The sequence below is a fragment of the Cryptomeria japonica genome, chromosome 4, assembly GCF_030272615.1.
Source record: "Cryptomeria japonica chromosome 4, Sugi_1.0, whole genome shotgun sequence".
NCBI lineage: Eukaryota > Viridiplantae > Streptophyta > Pinopsida > Cupressales > Cupressaceae > Cryptomeria > Cryptomeria japonica.
This window is the reverse complement of record NC_081408.1, coordinates 564,664,628-564,679,680: the sequence shown is the minus strand read 5'-3', so window position 1 is coordinate 564,679,680 and position 15,053 is coordinate 564,664,628. Positions and strand designations below refer to the sequence as shown.

Genomic DNA, 15,053 nt, shown 5'->3' with positions numbered 1-15,053 from the left:
GTAAATTTAAAATTTAAAATTAGAGTTTTTTTCTGCTAAACTTGAAGAGAAATTCCAATCTTTGCTTGAACGTTACATAATTATAATTTTTTTTGTTTAAATGTAAATCAAATGGTTTTTACATCCAGTTGAATGAGAGTGCTCATGGTGGCTATTATCACAGTTTGACCATAATAGTGATGTGGTGATAATATTGCCCTCCATGAATGGAGAAAGGGAGGCAGATAGAGCAGGGTGGTTTTGGTGTGTGGTAGGGAGTGCTAGCGCTTTGGCAATAGTAGCAATTTTTTAGAGAAGATGATGTGGGGATGTACTGAAGACCATAAAAGAATTTGGGGTTGCATCTTTGTATGTAGGAGTAGATGCCTATGAAGGAAGAGAATCATTTCTTTATTCTTCACCTTCATTGTAGCCAGTTATTTCTTTCCTTTTTAATGGAGTACAAACATGTTCAATGATTTGGGGTGTGTGCACCTTTGGATGTTAGATGGCAGACATGGTTTGACTTAGAAATAGTATGAGAAGAAGATTAGGGGTTCCTCCTTGAAGTCATAATATCAAGTTAGAAGATCCAAACTTGTATATAAATTGATTTTTTTTTCCTATGAGTATTAGTATGTACATAGAAAAAAATGGGTAGAGTTTGTTGGAAAAATATTACGGCCGTTGTTTTAAATTTCCTCAAAAAGGTTTCAAATCTCGTCATCTGCAGAATGTGCATTCAATAGAATTTGGGTGTCCTCCAGAGCCATCTACCTTTTATTTTTTATCCCCTTAAAACCCTTTTGTTGTCAATCAAAATTTCATGAATCTACAAGGTTCTATCATGTAATCCTATGTTGTAGGATTGCACAAGAAATGAGCCAAATAATAGAAAAAATTAAAGAGTAGTTGGCACATTTAATTGGATTCGACTTGGAGCTATGTTGATGTCACTCCTGCAAATACGAAAACCTTCAGTCAAAATTATTGTCATCTAAAAAGTGGAGAGAGTATGTAGGGAAAATATTAGGTAACCCTACCAAAGCAAAATTTGTTTAAGATAAGAGGAATCAATACCAATATTCCTACAGTTGACTGATTTCTAATATTTCGCTGGTCTATGTAGCCTCATTACAATCGGATTTGATTTTGTGAATTAACAAGCTTATTATAATCAGATTTGATTGTGGTAATTTAAACAAATCTTTGATAATCTTCAAACTGCACACTGGCATGAAAAGAACAGTTTGTGTAAACTGAAAATTATATATCAGTGAGAAAAAAACAACATACTGGCATGAGACAGGTTTGGAGTGAAAACCTCACACAATATTAGCCTATCAACTAATTATATGATACAAATTATAAATTATCTACTAGTTGTTCAAGCTCCAAGGAATTTGGTCTTCGGATGATGAATTCACTAGTAATAAGTTAATAACTAATATGTTGTGCCAAGTCTTACCCTGTTTCATTGCTAGATATTGCTTGGGGTTGTTTTCAATATGGATTGGTCTACCTTTATTGTGTTCATGTTCATACATTAATGTCATGGTTATTTTTGCATTTATAGATAAAGTGTTAGATATTGCTCTTATTGGCTATTCATGTTTTCTTTCGCTTGCATCATGAATTTGAATGGATGGGAAGTGATGATAGCTTTAGGATTCAATGTTGTTGTCAGGTCTGATTTGAATGCCAATAAGTTTTAAGTTTTTAACCTTTTTGAAAACAATTCCATAATTTTTATAGTTTCAAAAAAATTGTACCATTTTTTTTCTATTTGTTACAGTGTAAGAGTATCAAATGAACTTGGAGCAGGACTCCCCTCAGCTACCAAGTTTGTTGTAGTGGTGGTGACTTTAACCTCAACGGTGATAGGCGTATTCTTTATGATCCTTGTGTTGTCCTCATTTTTGAATTTTCAAAAACGTGACAAATCTTACAAATTTTTGTTTAAAATGTGTCATTTTTGTCTCCAAGACACGATTTACGAGGTGCAAAACTTACATTTGTTAGTGTCAAATCATCGGGGGGTGTCTTTTTCATCGTTGTCGAGGTTTTGGTGAGTTTTGGCCTTCTTTTTCTTAGCTTTCTGTGCAATTTCGGGTTTCAAAGCAGTCATTGCAAGTAGGAGATTTTTGCTTGAAAGTGAAGATTTTACTCTAAGACACACTTTTTGAGGCAAAATTCTTGCTTCTCTCACAACTGGACTAATCTTCGGTTCATCCTTGATCCACGTATCAAATTTCATTGCATTCTGAGTTCGCTTGTTTGGTCATTCCTCCAAAATCAAGTATCGATCTCTAAACTATGAGTGGAAAATTTTCTCAGATTGCAATCAACTAAAAGAGGTAAATTTCTTTCAAACTTTGTGTTGATTCAAGGTGTTATGTGATAATATTTTTTGGAGATTGATTGAGAGTTTTGAGGTGTTATACAAGAGGGATTCAAGCTCAATCTTGCAGACTTTGAGTTGCTTATCGTGTTTGGAGTTTTAGATTGGTTTTCTGATTTGACACTGCAGACTTTGAGTTGCTTGTCAGATTTGAAACTATTGTAGGACACCCAAGCAAAGGGGGTAACTTGCAAACTTTGTACTGATTTTATTTTCTATGTTTGTGCATAAGAGGTGCATCATGTAGTTAGACTTTGAGTTGCTACATACTGTGCTTGGTTACCAAAAAAATCATCTAAAAAGGTTGATAGGAGAGTAGATAGTTGAAGACTTTGAGCTTTCTTTCTATTTTCCCGTCTCGGAGAAGTAACGAAGGACTATGTGCCTTTATGGAAACTTTGCTTCTTTATTTAGTTTACTTCATCAATCATTTGTGCTTTCAGTTGTGATTCTTTTCTGAAAGAAGAGAAAATAAGTGTGTTTTCTAAAAAAAGGGAACAAGATAGTGTTTCACCTAGATTTAGGATAGATTTAGAGTTCGAGTTAATTTTTGAATTGTTGAAGTAGAAAGAAAAGGGGGAGCCTTCCCTAAATTAGGAGAGTTGTATACTCATGCATTGTGGCTGAAACCACAATTTTGCACATCTTCCCAGGTGTACAAAATTTGGTAGTTGTAATGGCATTGATTCCTACATATGTATTGTGTATGGCGAAGTTAAAGACAAAATATAATGTGTATATGAAAGGGAAGCTTTTGCTAGTTCCACTTACCAATTTGGTGTAATTAATGGTTAGAGGTATTTGTACTTATTATCATTACTATAATGATATCTAAACTGGTAGATTAGACATTCAATATCTTAACCCCATAAACAATGTTAGAAAATTTTGCCTAATAATCACAAAATATCTCACATAGGACACCTCTTTAGGTGTCCCATTTAAGATAGAACTGCCTTTGATTTACATTATGACATAGTCTTTGCACATGACTAATGCTAGAGTTGTCCTTCCAACACCCAAAGTCACAGAGCTACCGGTAGAGATGATAACTTTTAAGGGCATGTTTTAAATATTTTGTTCCTTATTGTAAGCCTTTTTGTTTTACATTTGCTAGCTACTTCTTCCAAAAGTAATAGCTTATTGGTTGTGAGATAATGTAACTTTTATTATTAACGTCATTTCAGATTATATCTTCCATCACTATTTACTGATGATATTTAATTTCCTATACTTATCTGAAAAATAATATCTAGATAAACACCTAACAAATACAAAAGTAGAGTTTATTACGAAGGAAACAAAATAAAGCCTTACCCTAAGTTAGAAAATAAACAGGACTATAATTTCTTGTTGCTAAGGATATGGGTGGAAACTTTTACAAGAACCTAAATCACATTTTTTGGGGGCCTCATATCAATCCAAAATTTGGTATATAAGAGATTTATGGCCTCTGTGTTCAAAGTGTGTAACAATTGCATCTCAAGCAGATCCTGCAATTTCTGTATTATGTATTATACTCGTCTCTTTTACTGCTGACAATGCACTTGAGATTTATTTAAATTTGACGTATATTAGACACCTATGGACATTCATATAAACACAATTACACTTGGTGTAATATATATATAAATATCTTGGATTCATTCTTAGGTTTTCAAGAAAGTGAAGAGAATTGTTTTGTGGTAGCAGTAGGAGCAGGGTGGCAAGCATTGGTGGCCTATGTGAACATAGGCTGCTACTATATTGTTGGGGTGCCTCTCGGTGCTCTTCTGGGATACAAGTTCAACCTTGGAGCGAAGGTAATTGTGATTGCTAAATCTTTCCTTAAAAGTTGTGGCATTTTCTATCAAGTTTCAAAGTTCAAAATGTAAAAATCACAAATCCTATATGCTCTATTGGTGTAAAACATGTTGAAGTACTATTGTATTGTTAGACAGTATAAAATATCACTGAAAAGAGGAGACTGCATTGCTACAAACGATTATTCTTCTATTTATCACATGGAAGACAGACTGGAACAGAGAGGTATTACCATATTAGTTTTCTGCTTCTAAATAAAATTGTTCTTTATTGCTCGTACTGGAATATCACTGAAGTGCTTATTGGCATTTGGGTTTATTTTCAGGCCTCAGAAGCCGAAGATAGGATTAAGGTGTGGGGAGGTTCAGTAGAACCCATCACAGACAGTTGAGTGAAGGTAGATAATGTAACCGCTGGTTAAATGTCCTCGCCGTGCTTTTTTCCCGCTGGTTCCTGCCTATTTTTTCTCTTGTAACTGTCGTTTTGGACATATTCTAATTTTTGGTTTGCGCTTTCCTCTTTTAAGTGGTGGGAGGTGGATTTTATTTGGGTAGTTTGTTTGTTTTTTAAGGAGATTTCCGATACAGAGTTTTGGCTCTTTGGACTTTTTTTTGATGGAAAATTAATGAATAGCATCACTCAGTTTTTCTGTAGTTCTCTTATTTCCAATTCATGTGATATTCTGATTCTGCAAGTATGAGTTTCTTTTCCATTTTAGTCAAGATTTTAATTGTCTTGCAATGGATAAAATGCTCTTGACTGTATTTCTTTTCAGAACAGGTTCTTGCTGGTTTTGTGACTGAATTATTGAGCCCTTGATCGAGAGACAAGGACAGAGGAGACTTAGGTTCTTTCTGCATCAGTAGACAAGTTAATCATTTTTGTAGGTTTATGAATGAATATGGGCTTGTTTGTATTAGTTTGAGGAACCTATGGCAAGATATAGCCAAGGAGATAAGGAGAACAACCTACTGGTGAAAATCTAAAACCAAGAGTTAGATGGCTGCTCTGCTGGGATTCTTTCCCTCACTTGGTTGATTGTGCTTAGATGACCTGGTTGGAGGATACTGACCATTTTCAGTTTATACTCTGGTTTAATTACTCTCATTTTTTAAATTGAACAAAGCAATTAACTAAATAATACAATAGAAAAGGCTATCAAAAATAGCTTATAGAAATATCTGTCCAATAAAAAAAAACCAAAAGTTATAATTTCTCTCATTTTACTATTGCAATTATTTTTTCTAGTTACTTTCATGGCTTAGACCTGAGGTTGTTTCTATTGTATCCAAATTATCATGAAAATATTAAAAGAAATAGATAAGGTTTATCATGACTTTGATGTTGTGAGGAAGAGAGGGATAGCCATGGTCTCAAGTTGATTCTCATCCATAATTTTAAAAGGAGAATTGTCATGATACTCTTATATATTGACAAAATCATTTTCTTGAAAGGAGAATTGTTATTATATTCTTACACATTGATAATAGTGTTTTTTTGTCATCCCCAGATAGGGAATAGGGAATCTCCTCCATAATACAAAGGACAATTACTTGTGTTATTTTAAATGCTGTGAAATTTAATGAAAAGAAAATGGGCAATTTACTTATGTGATATAACTGAGGTTAAACTTAAATTGAATTTCAATTGTTCTTTCTGGTTTGATGTCCATAGGCAGAACAAACTTGCAAAATTTGTCCTGTTGTTGGCTTTTTGTATGACTAAATATTTTTTTAGTAATAACTTAGAATTGTATGGCTTTTTGTATCCTAATAAGTATATAAGTTGCAAGGCATGGTCCTTCCTTGGTTATCATTATAAAAAAATGAGCTCATCACATGTAACCTTTTGAAAAAAAAAAGATTAGATATATAATGGAAATATAAAATTTAGTCACAATCCTCTTAAGAAGGCCAATGAAGAAGAAATTGTCCTTTATAATGTGGAATTTCCAAGTTGGAGACGTGATACTTTTGCCTAATGAATTTCATATCATGGAATACAATTGGTTTGATAAACTCAAATTACAAATTGGTGTAAAATTTGTGATAGTGATTTACTCATTTAAGCATTCTATCTTTAAAGATCAAGGTTGTTGGCTTTTTGCTTGTAGTTGTACATTGTGTTAGATTGTTGGAAAGTATCTATTTTATTAGCAACACAAATAGGGTTGAGTGAACATCATAACATTTGATACCAATTGGCATTCCCACTATTATTCATTGCTCTAGCCGATCTAATAAGGTCTTATTAGTTCTTTTTAATTTTGATAACCAAGCCTTCAACTGTCTCAATAGAGGTATCAAATGATGTGATTGAAAACATATTGCTTTGGTAGTGACATGTAGATGAACTTCCACTTAGTGGGTTTTTAATGGCAATATCAACATGGTTGAGGTGACATCTAATAAACATGGTCACTTGGGTATTGTTAGGAAAAATTGTGGCGTACACCTTGCATAATGTTATAATGTAATCTAATAGTATTTGCAGTACATCTAAGGGATCTAGGGATGCATGTTTCACATGGGCTTAACATTCTTAGGACCACTTTATGTATTGTGTGTAATATTGTGGTAAATATTTAATGTGGGTTTGCACACTAGGGAAAATACTTTATATTGGAAAAACTTAGTATTAAAAAGTAAATGTAGGAGTTAATGGTTTGTAAGCTCATGATATTAATCACATGGCTTTATGTAATACCACTTGGTGGTTTTGTGCAAGTTTATATCTATAAAAGGAAGCACATGGGTAGTTGTCTAAGGTTGGCTAATATAAAGTATTATGAAGTTGTTTGATCCTTTGGAAAACAAAAAGAAATATCAATCTATATGGTGAAACAATGAAAAAAAAAGTAGAAGTTACTCAACACTCAGTCGTTTTATATGTAAGAAAATAAATTTTGCTTTGAGTCACTGCTGAAAGGCAATAATTGCATATTTGTCCTACATTATATTAACTCTAATCAATATCTTATTGAAACTAACAATTTCATTAAAGACAATAGAAATGATGATACTTTCAAAAAAGAGAATCTTTATAAATTGAATAATAACATGATTAGCTATTGTAGAACTCTTTTTTAAAACTATTGGTAAAGAATTTGCTTTAGATAAAATGAGATATGAAAGTTTCCTATAGAAAAAATTGTAGAATAAAAAAAAGTCAAAATGAACCTAATAACACGACTCTTACTATTCATTGAGCGATGTCTATGAAATTAAAAAGTTTAGGGAGCTAAAATTAGAACAAATATTAAACTAGTTTGAAACATGGTTATAAGAGTTCTATGTATTAATGAAATATTTTTAATGAGTTCATGTGGTCTATTTGATCAATAATTGAATAAATCAAGAATATATTTAGAGAGATAAAGTGTTGTCCTCATTTTCGTTTCTATGAAAAAGGAAGACCCCTATGAATTTTTGCTCAATTCGTCCCTCTTTTCTCTTAAGTCGAGTAAATGAGACATTTTGTTCATCTCATTGGTCTTCAAATATCAATTATTCGAAGTTAGTTCTTCCCTCCTCTGAGTTAAAATTTTAAATTTTTAACTTAAAATGTTTTTTTCCCGTTTTAGTGCAAAACCGGGGTTTAAACCCGAAATTACACTTTAAAAATTTTCAAAATGTCAAGTCGAGGTTTAAACCCGATTTTGCATTTTGGAGCTTTTTGTTTCATAATGTCAATCAAACTTACAAGTCCAATTAACATCATTAATCAACACGTCTTGCATTTATGATTTTGAAGAGTTCTTTTCCAATCGGGTTTCTTCATCTCTTTATTTACTCAATTTATTTGCCCTAGTTCTATCTTTTTTGTGTTCTTGGAGATTCTTGGAGGAGCTTGGTTTGTTTTCTTCCAACCCTATTTGTAGTGATTTGGGTATGTTTTATTTTTCCCCCTTCTTTTTAATGAATTTACTATCAATCGAATATCAAATTTGTTTGTGTTTTTAATCAATTTATTAACTGTATCTTTTGGGGGGGAGTCAGATTTTAATTTTGACTCACCCCATTTGTTCTTTCGATTTCATTGTTTTCGGTGTGGGTTGAGACTATTCCCCATCACACATCGGAGCCATGCTCAACGGTGTGTGGTGGGGATACAACCCGTCTCCCCCATCATTTTTTTGCTTGCTTTGAGCATTCACAGTGGTAGTCGGGTTTGTAAGCCCAACCACCATCGTCTCTAAGACCACTGGTAGTCGGGTTTTCAACCTGACTCCACTATTTTTGTTTTATCTTGCGTTTCTTTGTGGTGGACAGGGGTAAAATCCCACCCGACATCACTATTATGATTACCATTAAAGACGGTGATCGGGCCAATAACCCTGATCACCACTTTATTACTTTGATCTTTCAAAGTGGTGGTCAGGGTTGTAAGTCCGACCACCACTACTTTTGATTTTATTAAAATGGTTATCAAGTTTTAAACCCCGATCACCACTTTCAATGCATGATTTCATCAACCAAGTGTAAATCGGGGTTATACCCCCGTATTACATTGATTTTTGTTCTTCCTAGGTGTAAATCGAGAGTATAATCCTGATTTACACTTTTTATCATTCCTAAGTGTATTTCGGGAATATAAACCTGATATACACTTAGTTTTGTTTTTTGCCAATTTGCTAAATGCAAATTGGACTTATAAGTCTGAAATGCACTTGTTTGGATTTTACACTTAATAAGTGTAAATCGGACTTATAGGTCCGATTTGCACCTATTTCACACACATACAAATTGGTATTTTTTAATCAATTTGTGATGGATCAATGAACTTTTTCTGAAGGATAATCATTGCAAATGATGATATTTTCACATTGCAATGCATTTGTTGCAAATGTCAGGATCCTCACCAAGCAAGAATTCAATGAAGTTTAAAAAGCAAGAAATACATCTAGTGTTTCCACCTTCTTCGGTGATGTCAAACATTGACAATATTAGGGATACCAAGATCGGTCATGTGGATATCGATGAGTTCTTGAAGAGGGTGAAATCGTCACTAGTTTCCTATAGGATGGAGCCCACAATAAACAATGAAATTCATCTATTGGCCGCTTTCCCCATGTCGGCTCAAAATCCAGAGTTTGTATTGGTTCTTACCAATAAATATAATTCTACTACTAGATCAGTGAAGGATGCAGATGTGAAAACACTCATAAAACTTGATGAGGATTTTCTACACCATTTTCAAATGTTCTCCTATTGATCAGTATGCAGATATTGATATGCAATCAGTGGTGGCATATTTTGATAGAAATTCAGAGAAATGTAGGAAGAACATGAATGAGAATTGGCTGAACACACCTAGGTGTACAATTTCAAGATGGTCTGAAACTCTTCCTCGTTGTGACTTCATTGAAGAGGTTAATGATTTGATTACTCTTCTCAACAAAGTAAAAGGCCTTCCAACTTCCAATCCCTACCACAAGTGGATGCATCAATACATCCATGTCATAAGGCAGAATAAGAAGATCTCCTAGGGTAAACAGATTGCAGATACCCTATGTGAACAACTGACCAAGGTGCCTACCACCTTGAAACTTTATATGACTTCTTATCTTGTCTATGCAGTTGCTTGGATGAGGCATTTTCCAGGTTTATCAACTACAGTTGATAGGAGCCAAGTTCTTGTTTATAAGTACTTCTCTCAGTTAACTCTCTTAGAGTGTTTATATCATTTCAAGAGGGTAAATGATTCTTTCTTTTCTAATTACATGTGTTTATTTGACAAGGACATTCAAAATAAAAGTGTCAGATGAAGCATGGAAGGTGGTAAGTGAGTATGGTTGCATTTTTCTTCAGTTTCCTACCTTCACATATATCAGAATTGGGTGTTTTTATAGAGAACCATTCATGCTCCCGAGATATCCATCTGATAAGATCATCCTTATGGAGATGGCTCGTCAAATGATTTCCATTCATGAAAGTCAATGTGGAGCTCATAAGATAGGTTTGAAATTTTCTATTTTTATAGGGAGATATTCTATCAATTCCATCTACAAGGCCCATGCCATGGAGGAGGAAATGAGAAGAATGACCATGAAATTATTCAAGGCTAGGAATTTCTTTCATTATAGGGGCATGAAGAATAAGATTAAGAAGAACTACACACACATCCCCTGAATTGAAGATGTGTGGACTGAAGAGGATATCCATAGAATGGATTATTGTCGTTTGACAGTAGAACAAATTGAGAACTTTAATCTTGTCGATGTTCCTAAATATCTTGAAGAAGATGGTGACATCCTTGATCCTATATGTGAAAGAAATAGGGTTGCTGGATTACCTCCGCCTCTCATACAAGCGTCCCAAAAGGAGAACACTTCAATAAGGGCTAGATGTTAAAGAAATCTTGATAATACCACTGCTTGGTTAAACCTACATGGTGCACAGATGAAGCCTTTCCAAACATAATCATTTGAAGAAGATGCTACAGGTCCCAAGGGAAAGACTTCTGATTTAAGGACCAAGAATAGGCAAGAACCTGCAACTCCCAAGGGTCCTAAATTCAAATTTACCATTGGAAAAGGTAAAACTCAAGGCGAGTCTTCAACACAAGAGACTCAAGTTCTTGATGAAGTTGAGGGAGAAGAAGAAGATGAGACAAACAATTAACAAGAGCAAGAAGAAGGGGAATTGGATGGGGAGGGATTACCTGAAATCCTAAGTAATTCCCAGTCTCAAGAGACACACGAGGGTTTTCCTCCTTCATCATGTGATATCACATGTATTAGTTTGGTCTATATCTCTGATGCTATTCCTTTGAGTACAACTGCATCAATTCCTTCACAAGTTCTTGGAGTACATGTTATTCCTTCTACTTCCACAAGTGAGATAGCTCTTGATACACCTCATGACAACCTAGATACTATTTTCCTTCCTAATTTGTTTGAGGTCGCATCTTCTATGTTGGAAGATTCTGATAAGTTTATGTCAGAAATCCAAGTTCCTCCTCAAGTTTCCAATCCACTCACTGTTGTTACTTCAAATCCACCTATTGTTACTACCAACATATAGTCTCAGGAGTTGGCGACTCAAGTTCTAACTTCTGGAGTGGATGAAGATGCTTCATTGCCACCTTGGCTAGTGTCCAATGCTCCTAAGAGAAAGAAGCAAGCCATTTCTCCTAATGATTTTGATTTCAGTCAACTGGCACTAGTTAAGCCCAAGGTCACAAAGAAAGTTGGGACTTTATCTAGGTTGAGGATAGATCAATATAAGAACAAATATATAGAAATGGTCATTCCTCCTCCTAACATAGATTCAGACAAAGTACATGATACTGATTATGTCATCAAGAGGATTGATTTGGGCAAGCAAACATATCAAGGTACAATTGTAGATGCTTAAACTTCATTCCAACATCTTGTGGCAATGTTAAATGAGGAGAAAAAGAAGAAAGATAAGCTAAAGAAATAGGTAGATTAGCTCACAGAGGTCCTAATTAAGATTACCAAATCATCAGAGGTAGTCGAGCTAGTCACTTCTTCAGTGGATGAACAAATTGTCAAACACGCTGAACAAGTGAATTCTCGTGGGAGAACAGTTGGTGAATGGATGGATAGACTACTGAGTCAAGAAACACATCTCTTATGTTCAACAATTACTCTTGTCAACAATCTAGAGGAGGCAAAGAATGAAATTGATAAAACTTTGATTTTTTTTTCTAATGAATTAGAAGCACATGAGAAGGACTTCGACTCCTAGTTGAAGTTAGAAATTTTCAGCTAGATGTTCTAGTTGATAATGGAGTGATCCCTTCAAGGGATATGTTTATTGAACAAAGAGAAATTCTAGAACACCAAATGAACATAATTGAGGTCCTTATCAAAGATTTGAGAAAGGCACTAAAGGAATGTAATGACAAAGGGAAGGACGTCATTGACAAAATGTCATCTCTTCCTTGTACTTTCCTTGATGAGAATCAAAAGCCTCTTCATAAAGACATCATCATCAAAGAATTCAATTTGCTAATTGGCGAAGAGGTCGACAAACAAGATTTCTCACTATATTATATTGATAAGCTGGTAGAAATCCAAGTGAATTTGGATGATCTAACCTCGCTTCTGAAGAAACACAAGAAATGCTATGTGAGCCTCAAGGATTTTATCACCGGGGTCAAGGTTATTACAAGTCATACTAAAGGACCTGAGCAGGAACAAATGAAAGCAGCTCTTCAAAATTTTGAGTATTTCATGAAGCAATATCTGAATGGAATGTCTCATGACACTTATTAGTTTTCATAAGTAGATGCATTTTTGAATAAGACATTGACACCTTCAACGTCAATTTTGTATTTAGTTTTTGCATTTAGGCAATGCATGTGTCCTTCATCAAATAGAACTCTACCTTTGACTTGGTCACAAATTAGTTGTAACTTTCCTAGTTTCATGTTGCACCTCTCTTATATAAATATGAGGTTTCTCTATGTAATTTGCATCTATTATCTTTAATCTATATTCTGAAACTCTTCCAAAGTGAAGAGAAAAAGTGACACTTTGTGTTCCTCTTGTGATTTTACAAATTTGATGAAATAAGAAGAAAGATTTTGGCATCCATAATTTGTGTTGGATTCATTTGTGCTTATGGTGAGAGTGTTCTTATGTTATTTTCATTATAAAATCTTATTTACTCAAGTAAAGGTGTGTTAAGAGAATATCATTAAAGTGTAGAGGCAATTACTAATTTGTGAACTTTGAGTCATATCTTAAATATTGTTGTTAGAATTAGGAACTAGTGATCTTATTATCATTTTGAATACTTTGTGCTTCATTTTGATATTTTAAATAGAAATAGATTGATACATATATATTAAGATATCACTTTGAACACTTTGTGCTTGATTGAGTTATCTTGGGAAAGAAATGGTAACTTGAAGACTTTGCGTTTCATATTACCACTTAAACAAAAGCATTATAAAAGGTGAAGCTAGGAATCATTTTGAAGACTTTGAGATTTATTTTGATTATCTTAGTTAGCTCTATGGGTTACAGATGAAATTACAAAAAGGTTGATAGGACAATAGTGAACTCAAGACTTTGAGCTTGAGCATTCTTTCCCTTCCCGGAGAAGCAACATAGGACTTTGTGCCTTTACAAACACTTTGCTTCTTTTCTTATCTATATTATATTGTTCTTGATTTCCAAGTTAATTTGTAACAAAGAAATTGTAAGAATTATTGCTTCTCTATGTTGAAAATTCTTTCCTAAAAAAGAGGAAAAGAATAACATCTGTCTTGAAAAAAGAGGATAAGATAATGTACCACCCATGTTAGAATAAAAGTTAGAAATTTGTATCTTATTTTAGTAGAATAAAGTAGTAAATCACAAGGGGAGCCTTCCCTTAATAATCAGGAGAGATTTAATCTCGTGTTGTTGTGGTTGAAACCACAATTTTGTAAACTCTTCTCGATTTGACAACATTTTCAACCATTGTAAAGAATCTTTTATAGCTAATGATAATAATGCAAGGTGTAAAAAATGGTGAAGATAAAATCAAAGCAAATTACCCAATTTTTTTTTTTGATGCATATAAGATTAGCAATGCAAGAGTATCATCATATAAAAAAATTACATCATATCATCATACTATAGAGCCAAAGTATTCAAGCACATGTTTAGCATAGATAACTATATTGCAAAACCACTTTCAAGAGTATCTTATTGTCAACAAGATTTACTATTGGTGCTCTCCATATATGCATTTAACTCGAATGTCTTAAACAAATGGAGGAGATGTGAAAAGAGATGGCATCCTCTAGATGTCACAAAAGGATGATGATCGCCTTGAAGATTATTTTAAGTGATTTGAGGTTTGCCTAAAACATTACCTCAGTGTGAGCTCTCTCTAGAGTCCCTTAAATTGGTAATTCTAAGAGGTGTCATGACAATTGTATAGATCCACTAAACTTGATTAGAGTGGGGAACATCTCTCAACTATATTTTGGTGACATTTGTAGAATCTGTAGAAACTATTCACCATCAACCCTAAGAAGTCTAAAGGTTCCAGATTTCCTACCCTCCACCAAAACATCTATTGGTGTTTCTAGGGTGGAACTCAACATTCTTCTATCAAACATGAAAGAAGATATCATTAACCATCTAGAAACCTAGTTGGATGCATTGTGTTGGTGTTGTCCAACTGAGTTTCCTAGAACCCTCTAAAGTTAGCCTTCTCTTATGATTAAGGGATTCTAGGCCAATGGCTAATGAACAAGACAAAACCCTACTTAAACCCTATGACTTAAACCTTCTACATGTTTGGCTCTACAAACCAAGGAAGGTGATTCTATGCCAATATCCTTTTGATTCAATCTTTAATCACTAATATTGCATTAAAAAGAAAATATATTTTCATATACAAAATCCAGAGTTTAGGTGTATTCTTCAAGGCTAAATTATCTTGGATTTGATTACTTTTAGGATCAATGAATATCAAATCCTACACTAACAAAGTGAAAATAAAGAAACTGAGAGGAAATCAAATGTTTTTTATTTTTTTAAATATAAGATGCCTCAAAACCCTAACCCCTGAGATTACTGAGACATGTGCCTTATATGACAATATAGTCAAGCCACAACAACATCATCTACAACCTTTATACATAAAATTTCAATCTAAGAGTAACTTATTCAATTCTTTACACCAAACCACCTAGTGCTATCTGAGATGCAACTCTACTTAAGATCTTAACATTACATTTAACCCCTTGTACCTTGATTAGAGCATTTTTAACTATTTCCTTGAAATAGAGAAAAAAACAAAATAAACACTGCATTACAGAGTTGGAACAATTAAGCCTTACTCAAATATTCCAAAAGGATCAAACATCACATGAGGAGACAATTACACCAAATATTCCT

General features: G+C 33.7%; 1 long non-coding RNA gene across 1 annotated transcript; it reads left to right on the top strand.

The window, feature by feature from the left end:
* The first annotated feature begins 4,267 nt into the window (after positions 1-4,267).
* LOC131036125 (uncharacterized) lies at positions 4,268-5,331 on the top strand. The gene is made up of 3 exons (XR_009104058.1): positions 4,268-4,408; positions 4,509-4,580; positions 4,964-5,331. It is a non-coding gene; the product is annotated as an uncharacterized LOC131036125 (long non-coding RNA).
* The last annotated feature ends 9,722 nt before the right edge of the window (positions 5,332-15,053 follow it).